Source organism: Apteryx mantelli, chromosome 3 (genome assembly GCF_036417845.1).
Source record: "Apteryx mantelli isolate bAptMan1 chromosome 3, bAptMan1.hap1, whole genome shotgun sequence".
NCBI classification, from domain to species: domain Eukaryota; kingdom Metazoa; phylum Chordata; class Aves; order Apterygiformes; family Apterygidae; genus Apteryx; species Apteryx mantelli.
The window spans coordinates 36,747,533-36,762,672 of record NC_089980.1 but is presented as its reverse complement, the minus strand read 5'-3'; the positions used below and the strand labels follow the sequence as shown (position 1 = coordinate 36,762,672).

The 15,140-nt window shown below is 37.0% G+C and overlaps 1 long non-coding RNA gene across 2 annotated transcripts in view; it reads right to left on the bottom strand.

Annotated features, from left to right (window-relative positions):
• Window positions 1–7,459: 7,459 nt before the first annotated feature.
• Window positions 7,460–15,140, bottom strand: part of LOC106490462 (uncharacterized) — a 129,368-nt gene continuing 121,687 nt past the window's right edge. For both annotated transcript variants that reach the window (XR_010883687.1, XR_001293613.1), the window contains exon 4: window positions 7,460–7,690. This is a non-coding gene — a long non-coding RNA (uncharacterized lncRNA). The remainder of the gene's footprint in view (window positions 7,691–15,140) is intronic.

Below are 15,140 nucleotides of genomic sequence, written 5' to 3'. Positions count from 1 at the left end.
TCTGTATTCCTGCATGTGTAGCTATATATATCCTTCTTATATTATATATTACAGTCAGTTGAAATGTTTTTTCCTCCTCTCAAAAAATTCCTCCTTGACAAAATTGAAATTCCAGACTTTAATCCAAGCACAGCTGTTGAAGAAAATAACATTTTCGTCTTCTAATGAAAAGTTTATTTTGACAGTATCAAAAAATACCCAATTTTCAAGGAGGAAATATCTACTTTGTGTATCCCTCCCCTATTTTTTTCCATTAAAAATGGATAAAAAAAAACACATAAGAACTTCGTCTGCCAGGCTTTCATATGCTGTTTTCCAGGTATTAAATGCTTGGGAAAAATATTGGTTTCCATACAACCCTTAAAACTTACTTTGTCTGTTGTCCATGTATTGTATTTAACCAAACCAAACCCTGAGATGCAACCTCCTCCCCCCCCGCAAACCATCATCATGATGACTGTAGTTGGAAATGCATAAGGAATGTGTATATAAAGTATGTTGCAATCTTGATTTCAAGACAAAATAATATGCATTTTAGCACTACTTACAAAGCTAATTTTTAGCTGTCAGTACAAAAGGAAAAATACAAATTAATGCACATAACTTGTGAATACCAATTTACATTGTGAATCATTTTGTATAAGCAATTAAGGACAGGAAGTTTTCAGAGATGAACAGATCCAGATTATATCTGGTATAAGAACAAAATGATGCTTTATAAAGTGTTTGTCAGCTACAGAATCCCTTACCCAGTATAAAAAGGTTACCTACTGAAAATAATTGTGTAAAGCTCTGTGGAGTTTTAAGTCATTTTAAATAGCTAATGTTTGGTTTTTGTATAGCAGAATGTAGGCAAAATGACTACGTATTTTTAATTTGAGGTATAATAAAATATTATTTTGAAACGTGCTCTCCATATAAGCCCACTATGGAGAGATACTCACTTTTTTTGTTTGTTTTGTGTAGTATGGTTATCAGTGTGTTGACTTTAGGTTTCCTTAGAAACCAAGTTGAAGAATCCTGATCTCAAAGGTAGCCTTAAAACAGAAAGTTTTATAGTAAATAAATAGGCTTCCTGACTTGTACTAATATTTGTCATCCTATTTTCAATGGATTGGTGACTTTCTGGTGAAACTTAAAAAATACTGAATTACATATGAGGACAAAAATAAGCATATCTTTAAACAGATGAAACTGTTTTACTAAAGCGTCCCAGAGACAGTTTTATGCAGACATGGGATGGGGTACAGCACGCTCTGTGCCTGAATACAGCATTTCAAAAGCCAAATGAAGATAAGTTGGCTCATTTCTAATAACTGCCAATCTGAACCCTATACAATAAAATATTTCATGGAAAGTACCTCTTTCAATATATGAAGCATCTGCAGTTGAAACAGATGGAATATGAATATAACAAAACTGGGGATATGTGAGCCCAGTATATGTAATTGTGACCCAGCTTTTCTGTCCATCTAAAATGAAACCAATTCCAGTGAATTTTGAACTGCAATTACACATCTTGATGATAACAAAGGTTAATCATACATTATATACTAAATTCAATTCTTAGGACTGACCTATTATGTATTACAGTATATAACTATATACTGGCTGCAGTCCTTCAAGGTGCTGACTGCCACTTGAAAACTTCTTCCCCAAAATCTTTGGAATTGAGAGGTGTCTACAATACGTTTTCCTTCTACAGTTCTACATGAAGCCAGTAGATGCACCAAAAATAAAAATTACAAAGTATGGAAGGTTATAATCTCTTTCGATATAAGGCTTTGATAGCTGTAATAAAAGGAAGGCTATCATCTTTATGAACACCTCCAAAAAAATCTGAATAATTTGGTCAATTGGTTTATTTTAACAGTTTTATCAGCATGAGGGCCAGCCACTTAACATGGGATATTAACTCTTACTGTACAATGGCTGATCCTTGTGTACATGGCAACACGTCTGATGAGGATAAAAATCCTGCTAATGTGAGATTCATAACTTGATACCCTTGTATTTAATGGAAAAAGGTACTGCGTTTTCATCTTGTGTAGGAAATTCGTGCCTAGAAAGGAATCAGTCTTCAGCTTTTGTAGCGTTTAACCCTGATGTTTCCAAAATAAAACTGAAGTCCTTATGTGTGGAAAACACTTGTCTCTTCCCCTCTGAGTAATAACCACAAAAATCTTATGAGACCTGAATGTTGGCCTGGGACTGATCATATGTGCACACCAGCCAACTAAAATTTGGTAGCCATACCAGTGAGTTTCTTGTGAACTGGCCACCAACAAAATGAACATGGTCTGCCAGGTTCAGAATTTTCTCACACAGAAAGGTAAATTTTGGTCATTTGAAGTACCTTGAAAATTTTAGTATTATCCCTTCAAATGCACTTTTGATGAGACATTTGCAGGAAAATTACCTAAGCTGTGCACAGTAAAATTGATTACATTCCTTTGAAAAGATTTTTTCCATGATGATTTTAAAAAAGAAAGCCGATTTCATATTTTCTCCTGTTTACTTGTTTGTAAAAGCAAACATACATATCAGTATATATATTAGTTCTTGCTCCATAAAACAGATCCTTGTTTATAATAAGGAGACACAGTAAGAAAGAGAGGTGTTCAGCCTTGCTGGAGCTTTAACAATTTACACGAGCAGAAGATCTGCCCAGCACATATGGAACAACAAAAGGCTGGTTTTATAGTTGAAAACTAATACAATGTATGGCCTGTGAAATGCAACACAACGTAGGGAATATCTTTTGCAGATAACATAACAGGTTAAGCAGCACGAAGACTGCGCAATGAGCAACCAACTGACAATCTGTTTTGACAAGAAATTTTAATAATAATAATAATAAAAATCTTTGATCAGATTAATAAAATGTGAATGTTTTCAACTACAGCTTTTTAGACTCCTTTGTTCTTTATAAACTCAAAGGTTTATAATTTTATAGAATGTTAATTTTATATATTGTTTGCTATCTGTAGAGAAATGTGTATAATATAATTTGGAAAAGTAATAAATGTATTCCCTTGATGTGAATACAGTGTTAGATGTATGAATTCATGAAATAAAATTCCCTAGCCTTGTTGGTATATTTCTCAGAGCAGGGGTCAAAACAGAGACTTCCAGCTGTACCAAATGCATTACTTTTCTAGCAAAGGAATTCTATGCTTATTCATATTGGTATTGTATCTTGGCAAAACTTTTTTCCTTTAACAATTTTTTGCTACCGAAAAAGAGGTGTTTGCCATTCAGAACCTAGGAGGATTACACAATAAAAAATTTGAATACTTCATCTAGAAGTTAGTGCGACACAATAAATAAAGTTAACCCTATACTACTATTTTTACAGGATTGTTCTTCTCAACAACAGCAATTGTACATCTTACAATTATGGGCAACAGAACTGTCAAAACAAAATGAAAAGTCAGACATAGAGCACATACGTTACTCCTTGGGAATTATTTATAAGAACAAATCCAGAAAATTTGATTGAGTTTGACTTCTAGTTCACTGAAATTTGTTTACCTTTAAAAGAAAAGTACAATGGAGTTCATTCTGGAATTTCAAAACAACCAGTACTTTCACTAGTGCAATGCTCACATTATTATTAGCCTTTCTACAAGCTAAAGGGACAGGGTGAACACATTTCAGACACACTCTGGTGATTCTTTAAATTAAGCCATTTCAAATGTATTTCCAAAATTAACACAACTGATGTTCTTCTAAAAAGAAAGAATTGTTTTGAATATTGTAACAGACCAGTGGATTATGAACTGTTCTAGCATCAGCCCATGGTGTTATTATGAAAATTAACAGAATTTTAGTTTAGAAATCATGGGTGGTTTTACTTCTCATATTTATTAGCTTTAAAAGTTTTAACATAAGATTAATCACCGAAGAAATGAAGCAGGTATCCAAATAGTCATATGAGAATATTTTATAAGTGTTTTTCTAAAAGAACTTCTAAAATGTTTTGGAAGCAGAAGTAGCAAGAATAACATTTGCATGTATCCTTAAAGTTTTAATGCTTTTATTATTTTCCAGATATTCTCAGCACTATTAGTTTGAGTCACAACTCTGGATACATAGAACATCAAAAAATAAAAAAGATTCTTGATGTCACAGAGACCATTTTATACATTTTTGTCATAAGATTTTTTAAAAGAAAATAGTAAGTAGATTCATTAAATTTTAAAAATCAGAAAGTTAAAAATCAGAATTCTTTCCCTTCTGTCCCAGGAATCTCTAACTTCAATTTTTATTTCTATATTTCTTTTGATTGCTATTTTACCAATATTGAAGTAGCAACTAAGAATTATAATGGAAGCCTCTTATTATACTTTGGCTCTACAGCCATGCATCAAAATGACAGTACTACTCCAAAACCCATATAGCCTAAGACTGAAGCACAAATCAAAAGATGTATACAGACCAAAAAAAAAAAAAAGGCAAGGAAACACATGGCATTTCTCTGTAGCATGAGTGCAGCTAATTTGTTGAGGCTGAGATGAGTTTTTAAAGTACTAAGTATTTAAATACAAGCTGTTTCTGCTTCATTTTTCTTTTATTTATTTTAGAGCTGCTCACAGAATGCAGTACTTAGATGATGATAATCCCTTCTACATTGCTAAAGGCCTTGTCATATGTACTGGCTGTGCCAAGACAGCACAGGCGCTAACCATGACTTCTGTTGTTAGGGTTTAATTAGCATTTGAAGTTGCAGTCAGTTGAGCCATCTGATGGGAAACCATGTGAAATTGGGGCCATATGTTAGAATACCATGTTGAATCCTTAATCACAGACCCACTCTAGTTGCTATATGAGCGTAAAAAAGAAAAACATTCTCAACAAAGTTTATTCTCTAAGTACAGCCATGCAGAGGAACACTGAAAAGCATGAGTAATAAAAAAGTTTTTCAATAAAAAAATCAAATCTAAAAGCCCTTTGGTAATATAAAATTGCCCACTGCTACTTATGTCTTTCCTGAAAGCACATTTTGTTTCTCAGCAGTCAAAAGCAGAATGAAGCTTTCCATTAACCTTCAAAAGAGTATTAGTTACAATAGAAAACAAAGACAAATTCTACATAAAACTCAGAAAAGAGCTATTGACACTGAAAACAAACTTATAAACACTAAAAATACAGTGTAGTGCACAGGTAAGAATGAATCACAAAGCTTGCCTACTTACTTGATGCTAGGATTTTGTTGTATCCTTGGAAAGTGGAGAATATTTGTCATTGGAATACTGTGAATGGAATCAGAAATCCTTCACCCATAGCTTTATCTTTTATTCTCTCAGGTCCTCCTCTCCAAGGGTCCTCTCCTCCAATATGCACATACAACCCTTACCTAACAGCTGTGCTCTCTATATTTCACATTCATTTACAGATCCAGTTTTCTGAGATACCTGAATGGCACTTCCTCTTTCTCCTCTCATTCTGTCAAGTGAGGAACACAAGTTGGTCTGTTCTCCAATTTTTAAGGGGCTTACTACGGAAATCACTTCTCAGGTCCTATTGTTCATTTTACATATTGTATCTGGAGTAACACTGAGATGGACAAATGTATTTAGGTACCTAACATAACATGTTTGATACACACCCTTTCCAGTTATCTTGGATTCCTGCCAAAGATTCTTGTTTATACCCCCCAAATCTATATGGACTCCTTGAGTATTCCTGCCTTTGGGGTGGCCTATTTGGGATGTATGTTGAGCTCTTTGATTCAAACTGACCTTATTGGTCACAGCAGCTTTTTGATCTCCATTGTCTCGAGAAGCTTAAAAATCAGATATGTCTGAAGACAAAATCTTCTTAAAGGGAGTCAGGCAACCAGTAGTGAATTAAAACTAGCTTTGCTAGGTTGCTTCATTTTGGAAAAATCTATTTGTCATCTGAGTTATGGAAGACAAAGTCTGGGAGGTAAATGCCAGGTTACCCTCAGCAAGACCAGTGACCATGAAGCTCATCTGCTTCCCTCTAGCATCTCTATCCTGTTAGTTTTCTTAGACTTCTCTCTTTCATATTTCCACTGATCCTCACCCAAGGAGCATTAAGGTTAAACATTAAAATCCAGTGTCTGAGGCTGCTGTTACCTTTGACTTCTCCTCATATAGACTGTCCCATGCACATGTGAAGTGCAGTTCAACTCCAGATTAGATAACCAAGAGCAAATATCCAAACATTTATCTCTGTGTCAGCGTAGGATAAAAGCTTTCTCCTTCTCTACAATAAATGTCATATACAACGGGAGGAAACAGTCATGCAAAGCAAAGCTTTTACAAAGCAATACAAAATAGCCTAAATCATCCACATCTGACCCTACCTTTACAATCTTAACCTAGCACCCCACATCCTGCAGCCTATTCAAATCCACTCAAAACTAGCTGCCTACTTGTATGCCAGCATTAGCGGTCATTCAGCACAAATTCCTGACAGCTGAACAGGTACTGCCAAAGAGATGTTGGAGTTACAGATCTGTAGTTACCCCTTTACATTTTGATGGATTACCAAAATGAGATCATTGCTTCTACCAAGCATGTGGAGAGCAAAGTGGCCAAGCTGGGACAGTACACTTCCATTGGCTGATCCATTTCCAACAGTATATAACAGAGTAGCACTACCAGCAGCTCAATAGCCTCAGAAACAGGTAGTCTTTCACCCTAGTATTAAAGATCCCAGTTTAAGACCCATAGGAAGAATCATTATTTTTATGTTCCCTCCACTGTGGACTTATCACTACTTACAATCCAGGATTGTCATGTGAACTGAAAGAACATTGCAGACAGCAGATGGAAGACTGATTAATGAAAAAAGGAGATGGGGTAGAGGGGAAGGGAGAGGTTAAAAATATTAAATCTAACAATGCAAAAGGGCCATTTCACATATTGGTTAGTCACCTATTTGTGACAGGCTCTGAGGCAGTAATGAAGTCCTTTCTAACAGTGACTCCCCAAAAGTTAAGAATATAAAATGCCGATAACTGTCAGACTCTAAACACAATAGGACTTCACTGTGCTTTTTTCAGCTGTCTTCCTCATCACTGCTGCTGTCCTGCCGTACCCTCCCTGAAAACACATCTCTGCTTTCTTCCTTTGCCAGACTTTTTCCATCCAACTCCATTCCTCCTCAGTTACTACCCTTTTCCCAGCCGCCCCATTTTTTTTCTGTCACTAACCACACTAGCAGGCTTCTGTGCCTGCACAGAATACCTCCAAAATGGCAGTGCCACCCCACCTCAGTGGCCCTGCAGTATCAGCATCTGCCTTCCTATCCTGCCTATTCTGTTCTGTCCTACTGTCACCTCTGTACGTAACTACATATATAAATTCTGTCCTGCCTCTCAAGGAACCATGCCAAAAAGCACTTCCCCAGTCTACTCATCACTAATAAATATAACTCAACTGGTATTTTGCTAAAAATAAACACTTTCACCAATTTCTTGGGGTTATACACTGTGACAGCAACTTTTATTGTCAATATTTGTGATTTACTATTTCCTCGTAGTGTCTTCTGAACGTGTCACTGGCAGAAGCAGTCTTTCAGATCAGGAGAATAAAGAGAATCTTGCACCATCTTATCCCATTCAGCAGTTGTTTTCCTTTTCATTCAGCACTCATCACTGCCAAAAGGCATAAAGCATCCTCAATAAGGGGATCCAGGGATCTTACAGGCTGCAACTCTGCAAAATACACACGCAAGCAAAAAGATTTTTGACTTAAAAACAAAAAGGTCACATCCTTTCCTTTCTGAGATGAGCATCAGAAAATTCTACTGAAATGTGTCATCTCAGCATGGAGAGTCCCTACCCGACCTTTACTCACAATAGCTGATACACTAAACACAGCTTTTGCTGCTTACACAGGCTGAAGCTGTGGTCAGCACCATGTCAGCCAACACACACTCTAGACTAGCGATAACAGTTGCAGCAAATGCTGCTGTGTTTAGCTTTGCTCTCTCTGACATGGGCTCCCAGGCAACATCTTTATCCTACTAGTTTCCTACTGTTTTAAAGCAGGGTATACTACAAATGATACCTACTACTCTGATCTTAAAAAGAGAATGAAACAAAAGCTCAGCTAAAGCATCATGAATTGCCTTGAAGACTAGAGCAAGAAGATAAGCACAACAGTACTTGACCAGGCATTTATTTCACTGTTCAACTGAGAGACACAGACCTCCGGAAGCAAACAAAAGATGTTCAGCTTGCATATTAGAGCTCAGAGGAAAAAACAGGATAAGTCCATTGTAGAAACATGCAGTTATTTACCAGTAGTCACAGATAATCCATAAACTCTCTGCTCAATCTTGTATTTCCTTCTCATCCATCAAACATGCAAATCATATCTCATGAATTACTTTTTTCTGTAACCAGCTTTAAGAAAGTTTTTAAGCTTTAGGGCTGTAATCACCCAAAAAGGAACACAAAGGCACACACATGGGTATTGTTCCAAAGTTCAAATTCATTTGTGTGTGAATCAAAGTCAGCTCTTAGATTACACTGAACATATATGGGATCTTAAATAAAATCTTTTTAATAGCATTAGAAAAATGGTTCCCTTGTCTCTATCCATAAAACCTTTCTGTAAGGGAGGCATGGAGATCTCACTCCTAATTCATTTCTGCCTGCAGCACTACAAACATGATGCTATAATTTAATAATCTAGTGAAAGCAAATAAAGAAAGAAATTAGAATAATTTGGTTTCCATCATTTTAGTGTAATCTCTACAATATAAGGCCAGTGTATATAATAAGCTTGAGGTTCAAATGATAGTAATCTGATACTGTCTGTTTGGTGGCAACTGGATCTGGAACAAGCAATTTAATGGGGTCAAAGCAGTGCCTCCAGCAATTCTGAGGACCCACAGAAGAGAGTTTCCATTCTGCCTTTGAATCGTGAATAACACATACTGTTTCCTAAGAGAGACACAGAATCCCTCAGGAAACCATATCACCTCCTAATTGCAAAATCTAAAAAGAGAACTATACTGGAGGAGGGGAAAAAAAATCAATAGTATACAAAGCAAAAAGCAAGTAAAATCATGGTGCCAGATTTGTTTCCATACCTCCTCACCATCACTTCTCAGCCTCCTGAAGCTGCAGAATATGACATAGCACTCTTACTAAAACACGCCTGTGCTACCAATGGTCCTGCAAGCTCCAATATTCTCTGGGAAAACAGAACTTGTATTTTCCGATTACAAAAGCTCAGGCTCCTATATACTGAGCCAAATGAAACTCTCCATTAGCAATTGGCATCACACAAGACAGTGGAGCCAGAGATGGTTCAGCAATATTTACTGTGAAAAATTCTTAGGAGGGAGAATATTGTCAAAAGATAAATTTTAAGCAAAAATTTTTTAGTGAGATGTTAAATGTGGTCAGCACCTGAATCACATTGCTTCCATTCATATCCACACACCTGCACTTACACAGCTGATCTCTTGCCTGGGAAAAACAAATATAGATGAGAAGAGCAGTGCTAAGAAGCCTAATCTCACCATAGCTCTTTATGGCTGTTTATACTCAGCTGAAGAAAAGTTCCTGCACAATGCAGAGGCAGATGCTGCAGGCAGCTTTTACTTGGTGGCCTCCCTGCTTCTGCAGCTATCCAGCCCTTTCATGTGTGCAGGGACTTGTCTCAGAAACATTTCCTTTCTGTTTTCCCTGCTTTTAGTCTACTCATTCCAACAGTCTCTAGGCCTCTTTTTTGCAGAGCTGCAACTGAGCTTCCTTCTTCCTCTCACTTTCTCCCCAAGAGATGTTCTCCCCAAGTTTTTCTCTCCCACACTGCTACCTAATCTTCTGAACTTCTTTCTCCTATGCAAGGAAGTGCTATGAGAGGGAAAACATAGTTCTCTGATCTGCCCAGACTCCCAGTTCTACAGAGCCCCTTTTCTGATGACAGTAAGAGAGCACAGATAGGTATGTAAAACTGACAGTGAGAATATTTAAAATGGAAAAATATAATTTATAATACAGCGAGACAATACAGAAACACATCATGAAACCTGCAAGACCTCCTGAAACAGATCTGAGTTATACTATGCTATGAAGAGACCAAACGGGAATAATTACATGCTTATAGAATGTCAGTGCAGCTATATATGCTGCAGAGAAGACAATTAGAAGAGAATGTCAGTCGTAAAGTGCTTTACCACAGGGTAACAGTTCCTGCTGCTAGAAGAATACAATCCTCAAAAATAAACGTAGTCAAAACTATTCATTTAGTTTCAGTGCAGGAGACGTTGATCTCATGGCAGCAATCAATTTTTATGATGTTACCTCTGATATGCTAAATGATTCATAAAACAAGAATATTTTCTGTGAGAAAGATTTACCTAGTAATCAGACAGTTGACAATAGTATTACTAAATTTAAGTACACCCTTTTTTAAATCAGCCAAATAGAAACTTCTTAAAGTACAGCCCCCTTGACAAATAATCGGGGCAAGCTTGGCCTCTGAGTGAGTATAGTGAGAGTTCAGCCGGCTATGAGCTGTTTTATCCCATAGCAATACCAAGAGGAGCACCTTAGAGGTAATAGCTGTGAATGTGATTCTACGCAGGCATCAGGATCTAGAAAATCTACCCTCATATCCAGTCTTCCACAATTTGCCAAGCTATTACTCTGTAGGAAGTAGTGCAGACAACAGGAGCAATGTGTAAACTGGAGCAGTTGATGCTGAGGACCTGACACGCACACCATGCACATTTCAGGGGAAAATTACATCAGACTGGCTCTAGTCTCGTCCTATTGACTGAATAGCAGCTGGGGCCCATTAGGTGTGCTGCTTAAGTGCATCTTACAGTCTAGCAGGAAGCCCTGCTTCATCTAAAAATGAATCCAGTCTGTGAGCTCCAAGACTGCTCAGTGATGCAAACGAAAAGACAGCAGGAAGAAATGAGTGATTCACTTCAAAAGCACATTTCTGATCTAGAGCTTCCCAGCTGAGTATATCTGGAGGAAGGTTCCCTTTTTGTTCTATGTATTTCAGTTTCTCCTCTTCAACATAATAAAGATCTGCTGTTTGCAACCTTTGTGGATTCAGGGAACTGTAAGCAATTCACTGAAGCTGCAGATCCCAGTTTAGTAAATCAGAACCTACTACCAAAAGATTTGCTTTTCTTAAGCTGCATCTCAACTGAGCAGATATGGCACATAGCATGGCCCTGGTTTCCTTTCCAGTCTGGAGACTCAGCCAAAGCCTGCTGTAGGAAAGCTGGGACTGCTGTAGGAAAACTTCCCAGTGAAAACTGGGTTCAAGAGCAGACTGGGAGATGGCACTTTGGCTCTACATTCTAGATACAACCTTAGCTAAAACACAATCAACAGGCTTTACAACATAGCTACTGTCCTGACATGGATTCTTGGATATTCAGATCAGTCAAAAAAAGTAAAGTACTACTACTCGATGGCACTACCTTGAGAATTATTAGCAGCGATCCTCTGTATGGAAGAAATACTCTTACTCTTGTCTCTTTGTCCCCTGAACAGCATGGGTTCAATGCATTCTGTCAAACAGAATTGCCTCAGCATGCACCTATAGGTCAGTTTCCATTTTGTTGAGGTGCAGTTCTAACAGTTCATACCTTCATTAGGAAGTAACAACCCAGAATTTATGAACTTTTGAAATTTTATTAACTATGATAGCTGCTACTCAAGAACTCAAAGGATCATGTGAAACTCTGCTTTCATCTATTCATGTTCCTTACATCTTGAAGCTTGAGAGGGAAGTGGGAAAACCTGATCACATACTAAGAAGTGAACAAATTGACAAGTTTTTAAAGCCAAGCTCCCGATTTTTGAACAGTCGGCTTTGGCAATCCTATGTCTTCAGGATTACCATCTTCTCCAGAAAACTGTTAGAGAGGATACAGGGCAGTGTCACTGGTGGGAGAGGGTAAATTAAGCCCAAGCCTAGCTGTATGAAATGTTCTGAAATGTGACCAATAATAACTAAGATCACAAATATAAGTGACTAATGAGTGGGCACTAGACCAAGCAAGCAAAAGACTTTGATACTCAAGTCAAGCCACCTGGTGTAAATTGCCCTGTATGTTTCCAAGACAATTATATTTTAGTTGTTAACACTGTGCTTTCCTTTGTTTCCTTTGAGAAACAGGCTTTTCTCAGCCTGACTCTACACTATCTATCATACCATAGAAAATGCAGAAAGCATTTGCAGAAGGGCTTTTTTTTTTTGTCTATAGAACTTGCCTTATTCAGGGAAGTTTGTTACAATATTAAGGATGTGATTATCTCTGGAATCCAGTCCGTGGATTTACATACAAAAAGGCTGGCAAGAAGAAATGAAATATGAGGACAGTGCATCATTGTCCCAGTATCTACAACAAATCTGAGAAAAATAAACTTTTGCTGGGGACTGTTGAATGTTTGGGAAGTAAACACTTACAGCCTAGGGAAGCAGATGGAAGAGATGAAGGAAGACTTTGGCAGCAGTGTAAAAACATAAAACCTAGCAGATATATTTTATCTTTGGATGTCCAGAGATACTGCTCACTATTTGGGAACCTATTCCACTACCTGTAGAATGTTTAAAGGAAAACCTCAGGAAGAGTAAGGTACTGCCATCTTGTGATTTCCCTTCCGATTGTAGAGGACAAAGGATGTCATGGCAGAAAACCTGTAGACTGATAGGGATGACCATAGGTTGAAGTTTCTAAGTCAAAGGGGCAAAGGATCCAACCTTCTAGTACAGCATTTCAAAAGTGATAATAGTTATAAGCCATAAAAATAAGGCCTGGGGATTTCAATTATTTTCTTAAAAGTAGAATACACAAAGCTTTAGGTAATTATTAAATATTTTCAGTATCTCTAACTCTGTTGAAAAGAAATCTTAGTTCATAATGGTAGTCTAAGTCTTTATTTCAAAGTGTGATCCATACTATATTCAGTATACAAGGGCAATAAAGCGCCAATAAATTCAGGTACACTTTTTAGAAGCAACCACTGCCCTGGATGATTATTCTGCACACAGACTTAATTTATTTCTTTCACTTGAGAAAATGTTTCAAATACAACATGTTTACAATGTCAGTCTCTCACATTAATAGAGCTTATGCTTGGCGATCATCTTCTAGTTTGGGGTTTTGTATATATTATATATGTATATATTTATACACAGACACATGAAACAAACATTAAGCAAATCCAATCTATCCCTATTAAAAATTAGTTCTGCATAAACAAACATGAGTCCACACAGCAATTTCATGTTCTAAATCCACCCACACAGTTGTTCTCAGCAATTCAAGAACAGAGCTGCATGGGCAGATTCTCAGAGTTTGAGTTACAGACATCTGTGCTGAAATAATGATCAGCATATGAAGGTTTTGTTCATTAAGTAACAGAATAAGGTCTTGTTGTTTGTTTTATCCTCAAAAAGAAAATAAATTCACAAAAATTGAAGAAAAAAACAACACAGAATAACCTCAAGGTACTCTGCTTCTTTCATTCAGTCCCAGAAATCTACTTATCTTGAAGCATAATCTTAATGCTATTTCAGAAACAAGCCATGATAAACACAAACTTGCATTTATTAAATCAGTTGCCTTTAAAATACAGGAAAAAAATGGAATACATTACACTATAGTGTGGGTCTTCGGGCAGTATTGTCTCTAACTGCTGCCAATACCACCCTGCATATGAAGGTATAAAACACCTATCAGACAAACAGAATGGGGATAGAATACTCTGTCCTCATGATATTGCCCCCATTTGACCTAATGTCTAAGAGTCAGAGCCCAACTTAAAGTCTTTTCCTTCCAGGACATTTTGTTTACATTAACTGTACACAGTTTTATGGTCCACAAAGATGCACAATCCTTCTTTGAAGCCTGCCAGAGTGAGTGGCCTCATTTTGCCCCAGTGACTTCCTATGTCAGTAAGTTTTACAGTCTAATTACCCAATATATCAGAAAGTCTGATAAGCAAAAGAGTCCTTGGCAAAAGTCTAGAGACTAAAGCAAAGAAAGTTTCTTCCTTTAAAGGAAAGGCTTTACCTAATTCTGAATTTTTTACTTTCTTTTTCATGGACTGTCCCCATGCTCTTGTGTTACGAGAACAAGAGCGTTCATTCGTTGTTCTAATTTTAATCGCATCATCCTCTTATGCATCTATTTTGCAAAGTAAACAATTCCCAATCTTTTTAATTTTCTGAGCTAAAACAGCAGAGAGACAGAGACCAGATTTCATTTCAACAGCTTACAGCAGCAAAGTGTCACAGTTTACTTTTAAGCATAATGATTTAGATTAATTAAAGTGAAAAGGGGGATAAATTGGTACATGTTTTTCACAGCCTCCTCAATGCTTCCGGAGAGGAATCTTTCCTTTCTCTGTCTTTCAGTCAATATTGGTGATATTTCAAGAACTTGATTCAAGAGCACCCATGGAAGAAGAACTAGTTATACAATGGCATTATCTCCATGTATGACCTGCCCAGAAATCTGTGCTCCTGTGGGATTGTAAAATGTATTAATCTTGGAAAACGTAGAAGAGCAGGCATAAAATAACCTTAGTAAAAGCTTGCCAGGCACAACTATTTAATCTAGTAAATGCTGAAATAGCTGGATGCAGGGAGCTATAGTGCATCTGCAGACAGATTATGGCCAAGGAAGATTCCAGAGTAGTTATAATATAAGTCAGCTCCCAAGGATTTCAGTAGACTTTCAGCAGCACTGCAACTGTCCAAATATAGTCTAGATACACAGCGTTCCATTCTGAAGTATGTATTCCCTATCTTTAGGGTCTTCTGCTCAATCACAGGCAGATTTGCAATCAAACATATATTCTAGTTGAGTTTTATTTGAAATAAGTAGAATCCTGAATGGCAGCCTCCTTTCTACCATAAATTATGCAACACATTCCAGTTCATTTAGTATTTCCTAGTCTTGTGAAATCCTTGAAGCTTTCAATTATTGCTGTAACATTTACAAAATATTTTCATAAATTTCCTACTTACTATGCAGATAACCTATCACCATCTCAGGTTATCATTCCTAATACAGAGTGAGAAACATCTACTTCAGGTATCACATATGGGACACCCATCTGATTCTTTTGGTGACAGGAAAGTAGAGACAGGGTTTGTGGAACTGAAGTCTCAAAG